We start from the raw sequence: 13,243 nt of genomic DNA on the forward strand, positions 1-13,243 counted from the left end.
AGAAAAGGTATAATAGAAACAAGTCACCAATTCTGCATTTATCCCCCACTCCTGGTTTTGGCTCCCACTGCTGAGAAAAAAATACAGACCGAATACTGATAGTGGGGCAGTGGCCTTAGGGAAAACAATGATCAAGCATGTTGATGTCAATATGCTCAATCCTTTATTATCAAAAAGGATAAGTAGCTGCTGAAGATGTAGGACAGCTGGATCACAACCAGGTCGCGTCATTAAAGTGGCAGGGGTTTGGTAACTTTTCTCAGCGCTGAGCATTAATAAATGTTGGCAGTGATCCGTCCTCGGTTATTCTTGTGCAATACTAATAAATACTTCTCCCCGGTGAGTCAGAGGCCGATCTGCGCTGTTATCAGAGCCGTATTCACAGTAACCAGTTCTGCTCCAACTTATCACGACTGCCGGGTGCGATTGGGACTTGTGTAATGTTGGCTGCTCCCCAGCCAAAAAACAAAACAACTCGGGTCACTGACTAATGATTTGTGAAAGGACAAGAGGCTATTCTTAAGAATCGATGCTATGCGTCGCTTATATGGCTAACTATTAATGGGGTCGTCTCATACGTCTGGTTAAGCGGCAATTTTAGCTGCAGCCAAAAATCATTCTGTGCCACCTGTACATCACAGTGTAAGGCAAGTGAATGGAGATCGCACTGCCACAACCAGGAAGCAAATACTACAACTGGCTCCAATGTTAACTCACCTGTCGCAGCACCCCCAGACGTTGCAGAGGCCCTCTTATCCTGAGATCTGGGAAACCGAAAGCTGTAGATCTCAGAAAGGAAACAGGTTTCTGTCAATTATCAAAGACAATTATTTGTCACAACTTGTGCAGGAACCAACTAGAGGGACGGCCCTTTTAGACTTAATATTAACTAACAGGCCAGACAGAATAACTGAGGTGCAGGTCGGGGGGCACCTGGGAAATAGTGACCACAACATTATACAATTCCACATGTGCTTCAGTAGGTGCCCAGCAAGGGAGTCACAAAAACACTGAACTTCAGCTAAGAGATGCCCTTCACCTTATAGACTGGGATAGTATCTTTAGTAATAGGAGCACGGATAGAAAATGGGAAATTTTCAAAACAGTCCTACATAGTCACTGTAGAAGGTACATACCTTATGGGAATAAAAGGGCGAGGAATAGGAGGAAGCCAATGTGGCTAAATAAGGAGGTCAAGAGGGCAATGAAAAACAAAAAAAGGGCTTTCGGTAAACTTAAAGAAGGAGGCAGCGAGGAAGCGCTAATATCTTATAGGGAAAAAAACAAAATCTGTAAGAAACAAATAAGAATAGCAAAAGAGGAGACAGAGAGACTAATTGCCAAGGAAAGTAAAACGAATCCCAAACTGTTCTTTAACTATATAAACAGTAAAAGGATTAAAACTGATGGCGTTGGCCCATTGAAAAATAACCTGGGTAAAATCATAGAGGGCGATTAGGGTAAAGCAAACCTACTCAATAGCTTCTTCTCCACTGTTTTTTGACGCGCCCCCTGGGCCATGTTGTGCAGCGTTGCGCATGCGGGGAATACCCGGAGCCGGATCTGATAGGGGTAGTAGTCCTCGTGGCGGTGACCCGGTCCGTGCCCAGGGTGGTCAAACTAAGTGGCAGTGCTCGGCATTAAGATGTTATAGAGTTCGACTACGCCACCCGTTGATTGCGGCTATGAAGCCGCCGCTGCAGGGCAGACCGCTGAGGCCGGTGGTACGGTGCTGCAGCGTGGATGGTATAACCCCCAACGGGAGGGGTATAGCCTCAGGGCAGCTGGTGAGGCAGGGAGGAATGATGGTGGTAGTGGTAGTGTGGCAAGGAATCACTGAGACGTGCGGTTGCAGTTTTCACAGCTTTACTCACAGTTCTTTATCAGGTCACTTGTGCACAGTAAGGACCACCCGAGCCGTGCTGCGCCCACCAGGTGAGGGACTCGGCTAACTCCCAGGCAATTCCGGAGCGTGGTCCAGGGCTCCCCTCTCTTCCTTTCTACTGGCCGTCCCCACCAGGGACCCACCTTTGTCTGGCTCCCTCGGGCCTTCTGGTGGCGAAACCTTTCCCGGCTCCCCTGACCCTATACGTGGTATGCCTTCCTGGTGGATATGGTGAGGGGTCGCGCCAAGGCTTGACCACGACCTCCGGTTCCTGGCTGAGGATAATTGGCCTCCACCAGTTTGGGATCCGGTACCCTGTTCTGCCAACCCTTCACCCGTTAACTCGTGGGATCTCAGGGTTCCCTCTCTTCTTGCGTCTCTGGGCCTTTCCTGGTGTTCCTGTTCCTCCTTCTTCTTTCTCTCTCTCTGCCTCAGGCCTCCACTTCAGGCCTGGCTCTGGAGCTGGGCCCGGACTGAGCCACAGCTCCCTGTCAGCCCTCTCTGGCTGAGCTCCTCTCCTCTCCTCCTCCAGACTGCGCTGAACCGAACTGACTCCTGTCCTAAGATGGTGCCCACCTTATATACTCCCTTCTGACACCCGAGCCCAGGTGACTAGCACCCAATGGGCTCCTACCTATGCCCAGAGTCCCTCCCCTCTCTGCTCCTACACCACTGAGATATTCCTCCCCCCTCCCCACTCCAGCCAGGGACAGAAGCTGTCGTACCTGCACATCTATCTGGTGGGAGTACCGTTGGTCTGTCCCCCGGAAATGGGGTGAGTGTAGTGCATGCAGCTAACTGAGCTATGTTCCACACTCCATCCTTACCCGGGAGTGGAATACCGCACCTCTGGTTCAAGGTGCAATACCCCTGTAGCAGCCGAGCCCTCGGGGTGCTACATTTTCACAAAAGAAAACAATTTATCGGAGGAAATGCAGAGTGATAAAGTAAACCCTCCGCTAAATATCACCCACCTAACCCAGGAGGAAGTTCAGAAACACCTAAATAATATCAAAATAGACCAGTCACCAGGCCCAGATGGCATACACCCCCGGGTACTAAAAGAATTAAGTAATGTGATAGACAGACCGCTGTATCTTATATTCAAGCACTCTTTATGGACAGGGACTGTCCCACTAGACTGGCGCCAAGCAAATGTGGTACCAATATTCAAAAAGGGGTCTAAAAGTGACCCTGGGAACTATAGAGCAGTCAGCTTAACGTCTGTTGTGGGTAAATTGTTTGAAGGATTTCTTAGAGATGCTATTGTAGAATATCTTAATGATAATAACTGTCTAACTCCATATCAACATGGATTCATGAGGGATCGCTCCTGATGGCCTTCTACGAGGAGGTGAGCTCACAGCTGGACCGGGGAGAGTCAGTGGATGTTGTAGACCTTGACTTCTCCAAAGCGTTTGATACTGTGCCACACAAAAGGTTGGTATATAAAATGAGAATGCTTGGTCTGGGGGATAATGTGTGCAAGTGGGTAAATAGCTGGCTGAGTGATAGAAAGCAGAGGGTGGTTATCAATGGAGTAAGCTCAGGGGGTGTCAGGGTTACTAGCGGGGGGCCTCAAGGGTCTGTCTTGGGCCCTATATTATTTAATATATTTATTAATGATCTAGTGGAAGGGTTGCATAGTAAAATAGCAATATTTGCAGATGAGACTAAACTTTGTAAATTAGTTAACACAGATGAGGACAGGGCACAGCTACAGGAGGATTTAGATAAATTGGGGAGTTGGGCCAAAAAATGGCAAATGGGGTTCAATGCCGATAAATGTAAGGTCATGCACATGGGAAAGAAAAACAGCAGTCACCCATATATATTAAATGGGAAACCGTTGGGGAAATCTGACATGGAGAAGGACCTGGGCGTCTTGGTTAATAGCAAATTAAATTGGAGTGCCCAGTGTCAGGCAGCAGCTGCGAAGGCAAATAGAGTCATGGCATGCATCAGAAGAGGAATAGGGGCATATGATGAGAACATTGTTCTTCCTCTGTATAAAGCGCTGGTAAGGCCGCACTTAGAACATTGTGCACAGTTCTGGGCTCCGGTGCTCAGGAAAGACATATTGGAGCTAGAGGGGGTACAAAGGAGGGCGACTAAGGTAATAAAGGGAATGGAGGGACTAGAATAACCAGAGAGGTTGTCAAAATTAGGCCTATTTACATTGGAAAAGAGAAGGCTTAGGGGAGACCTCATAAACATGTATAAATACATCAGGGGGCAGTACAGAGATCTCTCCCATGACCTGTTTATACCAAGGATGGTGACAAAGACGAGGGGTCACACTATGCGTCTGGAGGAAAGGAGGTTCCTGCACCAGAATAGAAGGGGATTCTTTACGGTCAGAGCCGTGAGACTCTGGAACTCTCTGGGAGAGGAAGTGGTGATGTCCAACTCACTTAAAGAGTTCAAGAGAGGCCTGGACGCCTTTCTTGAGAACAATAAAATTACATCTTATGCTTAGTGATAGTTAATTAATCCAGGGATTTAATCTGACTGCCAGATTGGAGTCGGGAAGTGAATTTTTCCTCAATGATGTAAATTGGCCTATACTGCATGGGTTTTTTTTTGCCTTCCCCTGGATCAACGCTGCGGAATAGCTGCAGTGCACAAGAAATAGGCTGAACTGGATGGACGCTTGTCTTTTTTCGGCCTTATAAACTATGTAACTATGTGATTAATGAGTGGAACAGGCTGCCACGAGAGGTGGTGAGTTCCCCTTCAATGGACGTCTTCAAACAGAGGCTGGACAGACATCTGTCTGAGATGATCTAGTGAATCCTGCTTTGAGCAGGGGGGTTGGACCAGATGACCCAGGAGGTCCCTTCCAACTCTACCATTCTATGGTTCTATGATCTTTTTTGCTCCATCTATTACATGGGTGGCCATTCATAGGGTGACCACATTTACCAGCTGTTTTTTTTTTTTTTTGGGGGGGGGAGGGGGGGGGTAGGGGGTGGTGTCTTGGCATTTAGATCCCCGGAAGTACTGAGTGGGAAAAGCGATGGTTTCCTTCTAGCCGAGCAGCCAATACACAGTCACCCAGTGCACGGATAAGGAAACCGGGACAGAGGTTTTTTTGCAAGGTTCAAGTTTATTGATTTTTTTTTTTTTTTTTTTTGAGAATTCACATACAGAATGTGGATCCAGTGCAACAAGTCAAACAAGTGCGAACAAAACAAAAAAAACACTAGCACCTTTTAACACTCATTCCCAATCGTTGCCCCGTGCAATCACATTCTGCGAGCGAACGATCAGCGATTAGTACCGATCGCAAGTTCTAAGGCCTCATACACATTAGATGCTGTCACTGCATGACTGATCATTCGACAGCCGCATCCCCCTCCCCATATGCAGGAACGCTCCTGTCTCCTGCATGAAAGCTGCCACCAGACTCACATGGCAGTGGAGCGGATCATCTCCGTGCAAGAAAATATTTTTTTCATTAAAATTTTTATTTATTTATTTTTAATTTTTATTTTTTATTTTTTTTTTATTTTTACAAAGGATTGGGCAGTGACATTCCAGCTGGCAGATTCCCCTCTCCCCCAGCATCATCTATGGGGACAAAGTCAGGAGGTCTCCAAATACATCTGACTGTCGGCCATTATCAACGGGCTCAACAAACTTAGACTCAGACAAATTGGACGAATCACCGGACCCTGGACCAGAGCCCTGTGGACCCCCTACTATCTGCGACACTCGGATTAATAAGTCGCCGTGAAAAGCATGTGACATTGCAGCTGCATTCTCATCAGTGGAGGTGCTGGGGATGTCGCCGGTAGGAGAAGGTCCACCGGGGTCTGGTCCTGCAGCCACAGACCATCAACGTCCTGCAAAGCTTTTTTGCTCAACTCCCTCAGCAGCACATCTACCTATGTAATCAGAATGTGCTGCCAAAGATAAAGGATTGTAAGTGCAAAACGCTCCCGAGTGATAAAGCATGTAGATTGAATTACACCAGCGAGGAACCAGGTGGATTGTCCGTAGTCGCTCGCTGAGCAACCTCTCCGTTACCTCAGTCTTCCACTTTGTGCTTTAAAGAGGTTGTCCCAAATGAAACAAGAGAAAAAGTAGTAAAATAAGTAACGCCCACCTATTCAATTCCTCGCAGCTCCTACAATGGTGGCATCACGTCTATTATACACACACGGACACCAGGATGAATCACAGCAAGGCTTGCATGCGACCAACAAAGCCAGCGAGTGGATAACTGAACGCTGGACAAGACGTCATCACCAAATTCAGTAGTGTGCACAACAGCGCCAACACTGTCATGCACCCCCCCCCCCCCCCCCCCAAGACAATGCACTGGTTAAAGCAGGAAAAAACAACTCTGAATTCCCCAAATATCTTACCCAAGAAGTATGTGCATTGACAGGTATGCAGGTCACGCTGCAAAAAATCCAGAAAAAGGAGAGGAAAAAAAAAAAAAAAAGGCACAGGGGGCCCCCCAAATACCAGCACCCCTGACTGCAGGAGGCCCTGCAATGCCGCTTCACTAGAGTGACCTTCCTGGCATAGAGATTCGAGCCGTCCCAGTTATCAGCAGAGGTGGTCCCAGTTATCAGCAGAGGTTGGAGCCCCAACAATCCTGGATGGGAATATCCCTTTAAGGCCTCCAAACACGTCATGTAATTAAAGCCAAGATGTCACTCACAGATAAACTGCGCTCATAGCTCAGTCTTGGCAGGGACGGCGCATGGAAACTTCAACACGAGCCTCGCTGCCATCTACAAAACCGAGCAAATAAAAAGCCAAAACTTCCCTAAAGAGACAAACTGCAGGAATCAACATCCCCCGTCCAGGTCGTCTTCTGCTCGCTGCAGTCGCCCATTTCATAAGAGGAAAGAAGAATCCGTCTCACCCCCATAACAGAGGGGACAGCCTTAAATAAAGCCTTCTATAAATGTGCCATGTCTCAATCCTCGATTCTCATATTAAGACTACGTGTACTCTGAGTTTTTAGAAACTTTTCAAATCCTTCACCAAGTCTCCAACATGTCTCAAATTCTGCTCAGAAAACTTTACAAAAATACTCCATGTGCATACAGCCTAAAAGGAGATGTTTGTGACAACCGCCCCTTTAATGGGACGAGGCTTCGCTCATATCCGCGCCATTTCTGAATTTTCATTCCATTTTATAGGATAGGAAAATAATGGCAAAGACTAGACTGGTTTGTGACCGCCCAGATGAGTGCGACTGAGCACAACGGCCCCATCGCTGCGGGCATCAATCCACCGGGCAAATCAGAGAACGTTCACGTGCCAAAATCCACATCCCACGTCTGCCAAGAAAAGCTGCGGAGTGTCTGCTCTGTGTGAACGCACGCCGACACGCTGCAGAAGGATTCCCCTACAGTCCTGGTGATTATGTACAGACATTGATGGCCGTCCATGTACACACAGGGTATACAGCCGCTACAACAATGAGATAAAGCGACCATAAACCTGCACAAAACACACAGTGTAAAGCCATATACTCCGCTGATAGGAGTCGGTACGGTTGTTCCTGGCGCTGAGGACAGCCAGGAGATGTGGCACCAGAACCCACGTCTACAGCCATTACCCCACGATCAGTGCCACCACCATACAGAAGCAAAGGGTGTAAAGCCCAACACAAGGACAAAAAGGTAAAGAAGTGGCGGCACCAGATCTATGGCAATATGGCTGATGGGAGCTGTGTGCAGAGGTTTTGCAGAAAAGCAATTAATGATTGCGCTCACATTTACAATATCAGACATGCGGAGCATTTGCGGCACATCCACCTAACCCGCCGGCAGCACATATAGAAAGATGGCAACTTGTGACCCACCGGCACTTCCACTTACTCCACCCGTGGCTGACCGTGCGCCCCCCGTTCTGGGACATGTTCACACTGGTCAGATAAGCTGCGGCAGAACGTGGTGCAAGTTTTACTGCAGGATTTCACTACTGCAAACTGTAAAATCCACAGCATAAATGGAAACGCGTCAAAGCTGCAATTAACACTGTGCAGCATGTGAGAATCTGCCCTGTGTGAACAGGTCCATAACGCTTGTGCCCGAGCTCATCCAACTGGGACACGGTGTAGATTTCCCACCTGCAAATTCAGACAGAAAATCAGCCCCGTGTGGACGCAGCCACGGAGGAGACCACCAGAGGTACAAGAAACCAACAAGCCCAATCACACCTCACTGCATCTACTAGGGAGGACGAACCCCTATAATATGCACTGCATTGTACCAATCAGTGCAGCCACCCCACACACACACACAGTGCCCCCTCCCGTCACCGCACCCCCCCATACACACAGCGCCCCCTCCCGTCACCGCACCCCCCACACACACACAGCCCCCCCTCACCGCACCCCCCCACACAGCGCCCCCTCCTATCACCGCACCCCCTACCATCACCGCAACCCCCCCCACACACACAGCGCCCCCTCCCGTCACCGCAACCCCCCCACACAGCACCCCCTCCCATCACCACAACCACACACACACACAGCGCCCCCTCCCGTCACCGCAACCCCCCCCCCACACAGCCCCCTCCCTCACCGCACCCCCACACACAGCGCCCCCTCCCGTCACCACACCCCACACACACAGCGCCCCCTCCCGTCACCACACCCCACACACACAGCCCCCTCCCTCACCGCACCCCCACACACACACACAGCACCCCCTCCCTCACCGCAACCCCCCCTCACCGCAACCCCCCACACACACAGCGCCCCCTCCTATCACCACACCCCCTACACACAGCACCCCCCCACACACACACACACCCCCCTCCCTCACCGCACCCCCACACACAGCACCCCCTCCCGTCACCACACCCCACACACACAGCACCCCCTCCCTCACCGCACCCCCACACACCACCACAACCCCCCCCACCGCACCCCCACACACCACCACAACCCCCCCCACACACACACACAGCGCCCCCTCCTGTCACCGCAACCCCCCCACACAGCCCCCTCCCGTCACCACACCCCACACACACAGCCCCCTCCCTCACCGCACCCCCCCACACAGCACCCCCCCCATCACCGCACCCCCCACACAGCGCCCCCTCCCGTCACCCCCACACACAGCCCCCCTCCCGTCACCGCACCCCCCACACACAGCCCCCCTCCCGTCACCACACCCCCCACACACAGCCCCCCTCCCATCACCGCACCCCCCACACACACAGTGCCCCCTCCCGTCACCACACACCCCACACACAGCCCCCCTCCCGTCACCGCACCCCCCACACACACAGTGCCCCCTCCCGTCACCACACACCCCACACACAGCCCCCCTCCCGTCACCGCACCCCCCACACACAGTGCCCCCTCCCATCACCGCACCCCCCACACACAGCCCCCCTCCCGTCACCACACCCCCCACACACAGCCCCCCTCCCGTCACCGCACCCCCCACACAGTGCCCCCTCCCGTCACCACACCCCCCACACACAGCCCCCCTCCCGTCAACGCACCCCCCACACAGTGCCCCCTCCCATCACCGCACCCCCACACACACAGCCCCCCTCCCATCACCACACCCCCCACACACAGCCCCCCTCCCGTCACCGCACCCCCCACACACACAGTGCCCCCTCCCGTCACCACACCCCCCACACACAGCCCCCCTCCCGTCAACGCACCCCCCACACACAGTGCCCCCTCCCATCACCGCACCCCCACACACACAGCACCCCCTCCCCACACACAGCGCCCCCTCCTGTCACCGCACCCCCACACACAGCGCCCCCTCCCATCACCGCACCCCCCCCACACACAGCGCCCCCTCCTGTCACCGCACCCCCCACACACACAGCGCCCCCTCCCATCACCGCACCCCCCCCCACACAGTGCCCCCTCCTGTCACCGCACCCCCCCCACACACAGCGCCCCCTCCCGTCACCGCACCCCCCACACACACAGCGCCCCCTCCCGTCACCGCACCCCCCACACACACAGCGCCCCCAACCGTCACCGCACCCCCCACACACACACACAGCGCCCCCTCCCGTCACCGCACCCACCACACACACAGTGCCCCCTCCCATCACCACACCCCCCACACACAGCGCCCCCAACCGTCACCGCACCCCCCACACACACACACAGCGCCCCCTCCCGTCACCGCACCCCCCACACACACAGCGCCCCCTCACATCACCGCACCCCCCACACATCACCGCACCCCCACACACACACACACACACACACACACACACACACACACACACACACACACACACACACACAGCGCCCCCTCCAGTCACCGCACCTTATACCCAGCCCTCCCCTCCCCTCCCCCATAGGACCCCTCTGGGCACCTCACGTTCCCCTATGACAGGGGCAGAGTCCTCCTATGGCTGTCTCACTCCTCACCTGCCGCACATTGGGGGTTGTAGTTCTGCAGCAGCTCAGTACAGGGGTCTCAGCACGACCCCTCTGCCCGCCTCACCTGTACCGGCCTGCGCGGCTGCTGTGCCCGTCCTGCAGCTCCGTCCTCCCCGCACACTGCCGCCGCCGCCTCCCCGGTAATTATACGCTCCGCCCGCCTCCCAGCCGCAGCCTCCCTCCTCCCGGCCTCCGTGCTGTCATGGCAACCTGTCTGCCCCCATGGGGGTAAAGGGGAGACCCCACTAGTGTCCACAGGGCGCCCTGGAGGGTCTTTTCAGCATTTAATAAGCTTTTTATGCATTACTTATGGATTTCAGAAAAAAAATTATGAAAATCACAAAAAAAAACTAAAATAAAATACAAAAAAAAAAACAAGGAAAAGTTTACAAAAAACGATAAATCAAAATGCGTCAGATAATAAAACGTAAAAAACCCTGATAAACGCGTCGTGTGAACGTATCCTAATACTGGATGTAAAAAGAGGGAGAAAATAACAAAAAAAAACACTTTGGGACAAAAAAAATCTGTTTCCTGGAGAGGTCTCCACTTGAAAAACAACCAGAAAATATCACAGTGTGAACACGGCCTAAGGGAATGTTCAGGAGACGTTTCATAGGGCGGATCGCTCCTTTGTGGCGTTTTCTAGCCCATTTTTTTTCGTCCTGAAATGTTTTCTGTGACGGTTTTTTAAAGTGTTTTTTTGTGGGCGACTTTCTAAAGTTTTTTTTTTAAAGGCAATGAGGTGAAAACTCTGAAAAACCCTAGAAAAGTGACTTACGGAGCAGAAAACACCCGAAAAATCGTCCACGCTCGTCGTTTAGACGCTCGGCGCGTTTCGGGAACCTGAAGGGAATTAAACACTTTATATGTGGACGGAAAGTGGAGGAGTCAAGGGGTTTTTAGTGATTTTTCCGGCATTTTTTTTTAGCGGACCTGCTCCAAGAGAAAACCCTCAAAAAACTCTGTGTGCACAAAGCCCTAGGGAGCACGGCCGAGGGGTGAGATGTGCAGCGGATATGTCTGCGCAGGTCGGCACGCCGCCGTATCAGGGCTTTGCTAAATCTCACCTGCGTGCTACAAAAAAAAAAAACTGTGAAAAATTAGAGTAGCTACATGTGAACATGACCTGTAGGTTCATCCGTAAATCTGGTGCAGATTCTGTCGCATGTACTGAATTACCCGCAGATCTCGATTCGCTGCAGATTTCGCCTTTTGCATTGCAAACTGTAAAATCCGTGCCATTTATCTGCAGAGAGCACGTGGATAAGACTCACTTCGCTGTGGTCGTGATCTGCTGCAGATTTTACATCCTGAAATCTAGATTGAAAATCAGCTACGTGTGAACAGACCCTTACTGGTCCACCTGGGATGGGAAAAATATCTGTACAGGGAGCCATGGGGCAGTAGGACTGCACGATTGTAGCCAGGTATATTTTTCTCCCATAGCGAGAGACCTGTCAATCACGTGAGAACCATGCAAGAGGGAGGGGGAGCACCGGACCAGTCTCGTCTCATCCTATGTCCCCGGCCGGATCTTTAAACAATAAAAGTATACCTTTTATTGGGCTGCATTAATCGGCTCTGTTTAATGCAGCCCGCAGTTCGGGCAGCATGAATCCGTTGACACGTTCCCTTTAAAGCTGCGCTTAGATGATGCAGCGCTGTAGATTGCAGGATCCTCAGATTTGCTGCAGGTTTTGGAGATGCATCATGTACAGGTCGGCCGAGTCTGCCCTTTTTCTTGCCACTGCTCGGGTTAGGACGGGTCGTGCCATCTCCGTGGATCCCTTGATCCTATTACTTGTCCTGGGCTTGCAGCGCTCAGTCGCGGTTATTTACAGGAACATGCACCGCACGGCGGCCAGAGGACAGGGGTTAATTAACTTGCAATCCCAATAAATGGATGAAACTAGAGAGAGTGAGCACTGGTGTAACTGGTGGCATTGCCCACAGTGGATTTAGTGCTCCTGAGTAGAAGAGGCACACGGCACTCACTAGTAGGCTTTTCTGAATCCTGGCAGAACCAGGACGTTGCGTTTTTGCTGTGTTTTTTTCAGTGCCGATTTGTCCCAACGCTTGAAGGGTTTCCTCATGCAAAGTGAAGGAGAATCCTGAGGTCTCGTGCACACGTTGCTTATTTTTGACTCGCAGATTTAAATCTGCATCGTGTCAATTCTTCCAGCGTTTTTGCTGCAGATTTCAGCCCGTACTAATGAGTGGGGAAAAATCTGCACTAAAAACGCAGCAAAAAGTGCGTTTTTCCTGCCAAGAGATGCAATGAAATGGTGAAGAAATTTCTGCACCAAATACTTAACGTGTGCACATACCCTTAGTGGGTACAGAGCCGCCGGCGCGCACACGGGCTGGTTCCATATACTGCTCACATGCCTGCAAGACTGCTGTAACCACACAGGGGTTTGATCATGAGCTGCTTAGATAAACATGTCCTATGGACTTGCGGAGACGTTCTTCATGTTTACCCATGGACTGAAGAGGTTGTTCACACTGAAGACTGAACTTGTAGCTCCCGGTCCCAGTGCAAAAATGACATCCTGCTATATGTAATTCTAGTGTGGCAAAGAGGGCTATGAGGAACAAGAGCCCAGGCGTGACTGCCCCATAGCTGCGCACCTGTTCACACACCAAATCATCTGTACACTGAGTAGTGACCGTTCTCAGTCCTGCAGCTCAGATCACATTCACTTCAATAGGAGCTGAGCTGTTGTGTACACTGTTCGTCCGGCCACACCAGGAGCAGGTAACAGCTGATCAGTGGAGGTGCTGGATCTCCACCGATCTGATACTGATGACCTATCCTAAGTTTAGTGCATTGCTATCTTTGTCCCAGACAAACCCTATAACCTTTTTAACTTTCCGTGGCTTATAACATGCAGCTCTGTGCAGAGAGCGTCATTATTCACAATCTCACCTCCCTATGTAGGACTAATATTTTAGGA

General features: G+C 51.5%; 1 protein-coding gene across 9 annotated transcripts in view; it reads right to left on the bottom strand.

The window, feature by feature from the left end:
- PACSIN3 (protein kinase C and casein kinase substrate in neurons 3) overlaps positions 1–10,468 on the bottom strand; it is a 36,725-nt gene extending 26,257 nt beyond the window's left edge. For 4 of the 9 annotated variants that reach the window (XM_073658927.1, XM_073658929.1, XM_073658920.1 and 1 more), the window contains exon 1: positions 10,272–10,442. The gene's annotated coding sequence lies outside the window, so the exon portion shown is untranslated. Of the gene's footprint in view, positions 1–717; positions 770–10,271 lie in introns of those variants that run through there. The other 5 variants (XM_073658931.1, XM_073658930.1, XM_073658921.1 and 2 more) reach the window with 4 other exon arrangements.
- Between the last annotated feature and the right edge of the window lie 2,775 nt (positions 10,469–13,243).

Source organism: Phyllobates terribilis, unplaced genomic scaffold (assembly GCF_046119375.1).
Source record: "Phyllobates terribilis strain yellow unplaced genomic scaffold, ASM4611937v1 Scaffold_13__5_contigs__length_258822181, whole genome shotgun sequence".
NCBI lineage: Eukaryota > Metazoa > Chordata > Amphibia > Anura > Dendrobatidae > Phyllobates > Phyllobates terribilis.